The following is a 9,689-nucleotide window of genomic DNA, read 5'->3' as shown; positions in this document are numbered from 1 at the left end:
AGAAACACAAAAACCCTATAAAGTAACCAAAACCAGAGCGTGATAAAATCATGTTAATCCAATAACAAAGAGGAATAAATCATAAATCACATGTGATGCAATTCTGCAGGTCTCAGCGATCCCACTGACTGGGGCCACATCTCAAGTCACTTCCAGGGTCCCGAAAAAAGCCTGCCTCTGAGCCGCTTGGAGAAGTAGGTCACTGAGGATTCCATTCAGTTGTACAGCGCTTTCCAAATAGTTGCGCTTTTCCACTCAGCCCAAGACCTCCAGCTGTATGTTAACTAGGGCTGCCACAAACGATTATTTTGATAGTCGACTAGTCACCGATTATTTTTGCGATTAGTCGACTAATCAGATCATCATCCATTGGACGTACAGCGTACAGCTTATTGCACCAGCAGCATCTGGTCTTATATAACTATCATTAGCTTACAGCTTGAAGTGTTTGTGCTAACTAAAAATAAAGACAAGATGGTAGTTTATTAATTTTTAATGAAATTTGCAGATTGTTTCGGTGAAGTTTAATAAACTCCTTGCTTTCTAAAATATAACAGGACACCGGAGTATATTCTCCAGCGTCTCACACTTCTGATAATCAGCTGTCTGCTTGACAGTTTTAGCTGTGCAAAAACTATAACTTTAATCTCAGCCAAACCGATTTACTCAGGAACAAATAAAATACTAAAGAAAGCCAAACAATAACATTTTTAAGTTATCTAAGTGACTTATATATATGTTTAACCTGACTAGCGAAAGAAGGCGGTGGGTTTGAAAACGATTTGCCGGGAGTCCGGTGTTCTCACGGCTCTAGTTAGCCTTGCCCCCGCCTAGCTAACGAGCTAGTGGGTAACAGACGTCTCCGAAAACGTCGGAGCGCTTTTGACAATATGTGGTGTCTTGATAAACTGAGCAGATATTTGAGGTTTACACAGCTACATTCAAGCCTGAAAATATGTTAAACGTTTATTTTGTGACCCAGAAAGAATAATAAGAGTAAAGTTAAAACTAACTAGCTGCCGCCATTGTTGACAACTGCGCTGGGCTGCGCTATGAATTCTGGGACACAGCTTCTTCTTCTTCGGGGTTTAACGGCAGCTGGCATCCTTGTACATGCAGTGCTGCCATCTTCTGTTTCAGTCCGTTATTACACTCTTAAATCCTACTACCGGTACTCCTGCGTCCTTTGTGATCTTACAAAGCTTCAAACGATGCGTCGACTATTAAATTAGTCGTCGACGATTTTAATAGTCGACATAATCGTGACTAGTCGACTAATCGTGGCAGCCCTAATGTTAACCCTTTAAGTGCCTGCAGGTCTCATTTCTGTATCAGCATAAAATCCCACTGTCCTGATTCACAAGCAGTCGGTAATTAGTGTTTTGACTCAGAAGTTTTGACTCAGTTTAGGATTAGTGAATTTGCTTTTTATCCTGCCCACACTGTATGTATATAATAGCTTGTTTTAATTTCAAAAGTGTACTCTGTGTTTTAGTCAAATCCATGAAGGGGGAAAAAAAAGATCTCACAGAACTATGTGCTAAAACTCTTTTGGGGAAGCAGCTTTTAAGTCACTGAAAACAACTTTAAAACTGAGAAACTCAAAAACCAATAAACTGCCCATACAAACTCAGAAAAAAACAAAACAAACAAACAAAAAGAAAACAGCTAACTGATCTATCAGCCTTACCCTAGTACATAAGCACTCAAACAAGCTACCACAACATACCAGAGGGATCATGTAACCAGACAATCTTCCCAGTCTCCCTCTTTTCAGCTGCATGTGCTCTGACGCTAGGTCCACAGAGCTGAAATGGGCCACGGATTTCATGTTACCAAGCTGAATCAGCAGATTAGAAATGGCCACAAGATGATCGAGGTGTGACAAAACTGAGGGGCACGACGTCAAATTCCAGGATTTACAGAAGTTAGAAACTCATTTAATAACTTTAAAATTATTCCAGTGAACTAGAGGTGCAAACTGAACACGCAGAGCTGACGTATATCAAATTGATAACTTCTAACTATTCAGAATACTCTGATTCAGACCAAGGACTTTGTCAAGAAAGAAACTCCAAATTATCCAATTTTCCCAAGTCATTCCACAATAGTATGATATGTTTTCTTAATAAAAACATCATTACCTTTAATGTTGACCGGAAAAGGGGTGAAAAATGATCTGTTTTGATAGAAATCTAAATAAAATGCAGCTGTTCTGACATGTTCTATACTAATAACTACAAACTTACTCCAACTGATCAGTTTAAAAGCATTACGAAAATTCTAGGAGACTTTACTTGAGTTACTATTCAAATGTGTGTGCTTCTGTAAATGTAGCAAAACCACAGAGTTACTTCACTTTGTAAATTCCTGACCTGATGACACTGAGATAAACAGACTCCGTTTTGAATCACCAAACCTGAACAGTGCAATTGTCCCTGATCTGTCTAAGACATAGGTGTCAAACTCTGGCCTGCAGCCTAATTACATTTGGCCCGCGAAGCCATACCAAATTACTATTAGAGCTGGCCTACTGGTATTATACAGCTAATATATATATTGTTTAGTATTAAGCTTTGCTTGTTCCATATTCAGTTTTTCAGCAAAACGTGTTTGAGTCCATAAGAAAAGATTCATTCTTATATCTGGAGGAATAAATATATTTCAATAAATATTAACGTTAGCCCGCGACTTTGTTCCAGTTTTGAATTTTGGCCCACTGTGTATTTGAGTTTGACACCCCTGGTCTAAGATGTCAGTAAAATTGAGGAAATCCTTCTTACATTTATAGCAGGTGTGTGCCTCACTCTAAAGGAGACTTTGGTAACAATCAAACGAGTATTCTAAACATTTCTTTTAAAAAATTATTATTATTATTAGTATTAGTAGTAGTACAAATATTTGGGTACAGAGGCAGGTACCAACTCTCTTGAACTACTATAGATTATAATTAGGCAGAAGCTGAGCGAGAGGTTTGTGCGACTGGTAGACAATTACTCCACAGAAGATGCCATCTCTTCTGTGGTTCACACCACCCTCACCCACCTGGAGCAGAAGAATTCCTACGTCCGTTTGCTCTTCGTGGACTTCTCATCTGCTTTCAACACAATGATCCCACAGACACTTGTTGATAAATTACTGACTGTGGACTGAGCTCCTCTCTTTGTAACTGGTGTTCTGTGCTCCGGCATCAACGTGTGGCACGGAAATTGCACTGTGGCAGAGAGGAAAGCTCTACAGAGGGTGGTGAAGCCGCCCAACTGTCACAGACATATATAGCTCCAGATGCAGGAAGAGGGCAACCTGTATCATGAAGGACCCCACTCACCCAGCACACACACTCTTTGTCCCGATCCCCTCAGGCAGGAGGCTGAGGAGCATTAAATGCAAAACCACCAGACTGAGAAACAGCTTCATTCCAGAAGCTGTGAGACTTCTCAATGCATAAATGGTCAAGAACTGCTATTGTAGCACCTTAATCACTACTGACACTGTCACTTTATCAATGCTGGTCATCATGCACTTTGCTGCTAAAGTATTTATTTATACCTACACTCTATATCCATACTGGTACTCGGGTTGTTGCACTCTAGTTATCATATTATTTATCATATTGTTTTATTACTTGTTATTCTGTTTGTTAGGAAAAAAAAAACAACAACCCAAAAAACCCCAAATATTTATGTATTACTTTTTAAGAAAAAAAAAAAACTCTGTTTCTTCATTATTTTGTTTCTTTTCGCTCCAGGACCGCGTGTACATAATTTTGTTCCACCTCATGTTAACATGTGATGCGAATGACAATAAAGCTCCTTGAATCCTTACTGCCCTGCCTAGTTACACAAATTAGGGCTGTGCGACAGGACCAAAATCTCATATCCCGATATAAGACAATTTATCATCCCGACAACGATATATATCACAAAAATTTTACATTTTCTGTAAATTCTGTGAATCTTGGGCAACTCGACTTGGGTTTAGTGTTTTGAGCTGGGCGTCATGAACCTGGAGTAGAATGTTTTGACCGATGCATGAAACTGCATTTTTAGACATAGGTTGTAACGGCCGCCATTTTCTTTGTGAGTATTTATTATACAACATGTTTCCCTCTCTCACACCGAGTATCTGTCGATACTGTTCACTAATCTGATATCAGTGCATACTGTGAGGAAGAAATTGGAGATGTTAACGCTGTTAACTAATGACACTTTGCTGCTAGCTTCCTCAATGTTACACTGGTTCTCCTGCAACCTGCTCCTATCACTGTCAAGTGCTGAAGTAAAGAAAAAACTGATCTGAAAAGACTGGTTCATAGATCCACACTCTGTCACCAATATGCGTTTTAGTTTTTTCAATCAGCGGTTCGGGGATTTGAACCTGCAACTGTTTATACACAGACTTATTAAAAATTTGGGATGTGACAATTCTCCAGATCAATGTTTTTTACTTCTACATCCATTTACCTCTGTTTTTGTATGGCTTTTATGTTTTGTTTTGTTGAGAAAAACAAAGAAATGAGAAATAAAATAAGTATCATCACTTGTTCTTAGCTGGGTCAGCTTCCATTAGATCTAGATGTTTTAACCAGGAATTAACAGCTCCACATGACCAACTAGGATAAGTCAGAGTCTCACAATACATAAAGACAGAGTCACAACACAATGCTGTGCACTTTTGTCACACCTCTAACAAATACCCGTATTTGGGGTAGCTCCTGTAGGGGTCTCCTGTCCATCACTCACAGACATGGATGAAGATTACTTGAAAACTACACTGGCTGGTAAATATAACAGATCATAATGCTAAACTGGACTAATTTTAAGAAAATTAATCAAATGAAAAATTCTCCAGCCTCCTTTGTTAGGAATTCAACTGTCCTGTGAGAATAAATAAATAAAATCAACGTCTTGCTAGCTGTAAAATTAGGAGCCACACTGAACATAACTGACTTAAATATCACCACAAAGACCATAAGTCTATCTCGCATGATGGAGCACATTCTGAAAAGTAAAAAAATAAAAATAAAAGGAGGAACAGCTGATGAATTAGAAGACATCAGCCCTCCTCCATCGCCTCTGTCCTCATTTTGCTCTGATCTCTGACACTATAAACAAGCCTGACTTTGGGAGGGGTCGACCAAGAGAATTTCATAAACTGCACTTTGATGTCTCCAGTTTTACTCAATAATAACAAAGACCAGCTTGTATTAACCGAAGCCCCTGACTGTGGTACACCCTGATAGAAACTCTGTAATATCTGTGAGTATCACTTCAGGCAGGTTTGCTGTGATGGCCCAGTGTTACCGCATACAGCTGTTGCCATAGGTGCACGGAGACGCTTTCACTCTGCTGCTGCAGCAGCAGCAGCACCGCTTCATTCTATTTTTCATGAGCTCAGTCGGTTGCCAGGGTTTTAGTTTCCATGGCCACACTGCAGTCTGATGGAACAAAAACCAAACCAGAATGCACGCCCGCTCCCCAACACCTCAGTTGTCTTGGCCCAGTACCCGCCCAGGGACCATCATGGCAATAAAGGCTGGCACACTAACCGACTGCCATCACCAACCACCCGTGGTGCCAGCTGAGGTAACGTGTGCGAGTTCTCAACCTCCTCTCACTCTCATCTACTGACCAGCCACAGGGTGCAGCACAACACCATCAATGATTCAGCAATTTACCACTCCTGATGTATCTACAGGAACACCTCACACAGGAAGTTTATTCTAATGCCCTTGGGATGCCTGCACCATGATTGTCTAGTGTCTGTTACAAGATTGAGAACTACAATGGAACAATGGAAAAAACACATTTCGTTTTAAATAAGTGAAAAACCTGACCAGAAACAGCTAAACTGTCACAGTGACTGTGATAACTGCTGCATCAATGGATTCCAGCTCTGTAAGTGGAGAAGATGCATCACTCTTTCCTCTTCTGTAATAACTGCTGGCAACTCCCAGATTTCAGAAATATGCCTGAATAAATCGAAAAGCACAAAAATCTACTTTGGGTTAGGTTTTTTTTTTCCAATTTCGCAGTTCACTCCTTTATGATAAGAAGAGTGAAGTTGCTGAAGGAGAAGAGTGCAGTGTGAAGAACAAAAAAGTAATCGTAGTGTTTGTGAGTGCCTGTAAATGCATCTAACCAAGCATGTGGTAGTCCTACCTGGATTATTGGCCTCCCCCTCCAGGACCTGCAGCTCGGTGCACTCGGCAAGCGAGTGCTCCAGGCAGAGCTGCAAGAAGCGGGCCTGGGTTGGGCTCACCCTCTTCAGCAGGGACAGCAGGGCCACCGTCTGCTCGCACTCATTCCACCCCTTGAACCAGCTGGCCAACACACCCACTTGATCACGAAACATCATGGTCTGCAAGACGGGAGGGGGGGGTTGAAGGCTGGCGGATTGAAGCGTATCTGCTCTTAAGACTGAACGGTAGCTTTACAGCGGTTATTGGCGTCTCTGTTCAGCTGTGGCGCTGTGTTACCATTCTAAGCTTTTATATATTATTATTATTATTATTATTAGTCAGGTCAGCAGTCTCTGCCAGTATTCCTGGTGGAGCCTTCTCCTGTATGATAATCTCTGGGTTGTAAGGGTGAGAGAAGATGGGAGGGGGGTGTTAGTTGCTCTTCTTGCTGGGCATTAGGTGAAACGAACTCCTGCTGCTGCTTAGTCACTCTCAGAGCGATTGATATTTGATGAGTCAGCTTTCTTCCAGCACAGGCTGTGTCACATCAGCTTCAGCCTCACAGGCATTTTTCTTCAGGGAATCCCTCTCAGCCCTGCAAGAGGGTGTCAGATGTTAAGTGAGGGAGGGGAATAAAGGGAACATTTAACCCACGCTGCTCTCAGCTTCTACTTAAGTAGGTCTCTCCCTTCTTATCAGACCTCTACGGTGACTTTTACAGAACACTGAGCATCGTTAGAAACGCGACGGTGTCCCTGTTGCTTCAGACTTGCTGCTGCAGTGGGGTAGTTTGAAAGAGAGGGAGGAAAAAAGAAAAAAAAACCCTCATACTTTATAGGTCTCCTCCTCGCCGTCGCTATGCGAACAGGCTTGTGGCATTCACCACCGGGACAAAAATAAATAATTTGCGTTTTTTTTGGTATCCACCCATTCCTTAAAAATACAGCTGTCGGTACTAGTGGCGCTACATCCCGGAATTTTCCGAAAAGGACGCCGGGTTACCGACGGCGGCCACTGGCACGCCTGTGTGCTGCACAGACGATAGCACCGACTTCCCTCCGTTATTCTAATGACAGGTTACTTCGTATCGGAGACCGAGATCCGGCAGTGAAGGCTAGCTTTCAGCTGTAAAAACCCTGCAGAGCAGGCTACGAGCCGACTCCAGGTTCCCGAGCTTTTACCGCTGTCTAAAACTGTCACTTTGCCTCATCAGCACACAGGGAATGACTGTCGGCGTGTGTTAGAGTGTACGAGGAGTTTGTAAAATGTTGTGAAACAGAAAACTAGGGAACAGATCCGTACATTTATCCACGTTCCTATCTAGAACGTTTCCATAGAATAACCGCGTAGCAGCTGTAAATTTAACCCAAGTTACCGTTAGCAAATTTCCCAACAGTGTTAGCCCCGCGAATAAAATTTAATGGCTGGGAATTCCACATTCCCCGCGACATTACTTGAAAAGTCCTTAGTCAACCGCTAAAACTGTGTAATTTTCATTTAAAGACTGGGGTAGAGTTGATAAAACAACGGAGGGAAACAGCTTAGCTAAAAACTTCAATTTGAGTGTTAATCATTGTGGGGAAAGCGGTTATTACACACACCAAACTTTAAGGTTCCTACCTGCTGGCGCTGTTCGCATCGTTGGGTTTGTCTCAGAACGGGCAGCAGGCTCGGCTTTTTCGGGGAGCGGTGCCCCTTTACTCCCGGTCTGTGGGATTTGCCATCTTGACTAACTTTTCCTCTGTCTCTCCCCCAGCAGACGGGCTCCACTGCCCTAAAACTCCATGGTTAAGTGAGCAGTAAAGTTGTGACACCGACTTCCCTCAACACTTTTCAAAATAAAGCTAAGCAGTAGCGGTGAGCATTTTTTAGAAAACGTCACTGAACTACTACAGTAGTTTCAACTTAAGATCGTGTTTGTTTTTTTTAGTGCATACTATGATTAACTATGAATATAGGTTTCACGAGGAAAGTCAGAATTCAAAGAGAAAAAGTAAGAATTTTTGGATTCTGTTTTTTCTCAAGATTTTCTTTTATTATCTCTTAGCTTATATCTTTTATTATTGCTTATTTTAGAAATCTGACGTTTATCCCCTCAAAAACTGATTTGTTTGCCAAAATCCTGACTTTAATTTTCATAATTATCAGATGTTTTTTCCATGCCAGTCAACCTGTTTTGTATGAATGTACTGGGATTAAAAGTTAAAAACTAGTGCTTCTGAAATGTAATTAAGGACAAGTATGAAGACGCAATACTCAGCTAAAGTACTCTGTGAAAGATGCTCCTGAATAGTATTTGATCCGTTTTTGTACTTAGTTACTTAGCACATTCGTGGACGCTTGTGATAGGCATTCTGCTTTTATTTTGAAGATCAGTGCAGTCGATATCCGGCCTTGTTTCGGCCGCCTTGACTTAAGGGGGGCTCGCTCTGCCCGTTTCCACATGCTAATCATTAACAGCAGAGCATTACGTCAGGGGTTTGGCAGCGCGAGGAAGCACCAAAATAGAGAGAGAGATATAGTCTAGTGGGCGACCAGCGACGAAACTACAAGAAAATGTAAGAAAAGGAAATGTTTCCAAAGCCACAGTTAATGAGGTCCACATCCACACAGGAACGATGCTGAATGTTTTAGTTCGTAGGTCAGGGAGACGTGGAAACTATTTTTAGGTGACAGACTCGACTCTATTAAGTGTCGGAATGTAACACGGTTCATTTACTCAACTATCTATGACTGGCTATTTAATTTCATACTGCACTGTACGTGTATTCAACTGTACTTCAAAGGGAAATTCGCTTCAGTATTGGAGAGCTGCTTGTTTAGTTTTTATTATAATTCAAAAGAAGAAAAACGACCAATTTATAAAGTACAGCACACAAGGTGAAAATCTTTTTTGAACACAGTGAAAATACTTAATTACAAATAAAACTGAAAAGTAATTATGTATCATTTTGTCTGATGTTTTAAAAGTAAATGTGGGTGTGAATTTCTGTAGAAATTCAACCCTGTGATTGATAACACATTATAAATTGACATTACACAAATATTTATTTATTTCTAAAGAGGCCCACAGCCTCACTTGACTGGGAAACACTGTTCTGTCTGTTTCTTGTGTGAACATAAACTTGACTTCAGAAAATTAAAGTTAAACGTACAAGACTTAGACCACAATATCCAACATTAGGAGTACACAAGCTTGTGAGCCCCGGTTTGTGTCTCCTGCTGGTCCTTAACTAAGCATCTGTCACATGTAAGGTGTTAACCACTACACCATGGAGCCAACGTAAGTACAATAAACTATTCCTGGAAGTAAATTCAACTTACTGCTTACTGTAAACAAAAGTAGATAGTAGATACCTGTGCATCAGCTCTGTCTCCTCCAGAGGCATTAAAAACATTGTTTACATTTTAAGGAAAGAACAGATGTTATCCAAATATATATATATATATATATATATATATATATATATATATATATATATATATATATATATGTATATGTATGTAT

The 9,689-nt window shown here is 40.8% G+C and overlaps 1 long non-coding RNA gene across 1 annotated transcript; it reads right to left on the bottom strand.

Moving 5' to 3' along the window:
* Positions 1-791: 791 nt before the first annotated feature.
* On the bottom strand, positions 792-7,998 carry LOC146719385 (uncharacterized). The gene is made up of 2 exons (XR_014921476.1): positions 7,802-7,998; positions 792-6,776 (listed from the first exon to the last, which is right to left on the bottom strand). It is a non-coding gene; the product is annotated as an uncharacterized LOC146719385 (long non-coding RNA).
* Between the last annotated feature and the right edge of the window lie 1,691 nt (positions 7,999-9,689).

Source organism: Copadichromis virginalis, linkage group LG1, assembly GCF_057382275.1.
Source record: "Copadichromis virginalis isolate Kocher_CV1m ecotype Utaka linkage group LG1, C_Virginalis_male_GT1.1, whole genome shotgun sequence".
Lineage (NCBI taxonomy): Eukaryota > Metazoa > Chordata > Actinopteri > Cichliformes > Cichlidae > Copadichromis > Copadichromis virginalis.
This window is presented reverse-complemented; position numbering and strand designations above follow the sequence as displayed.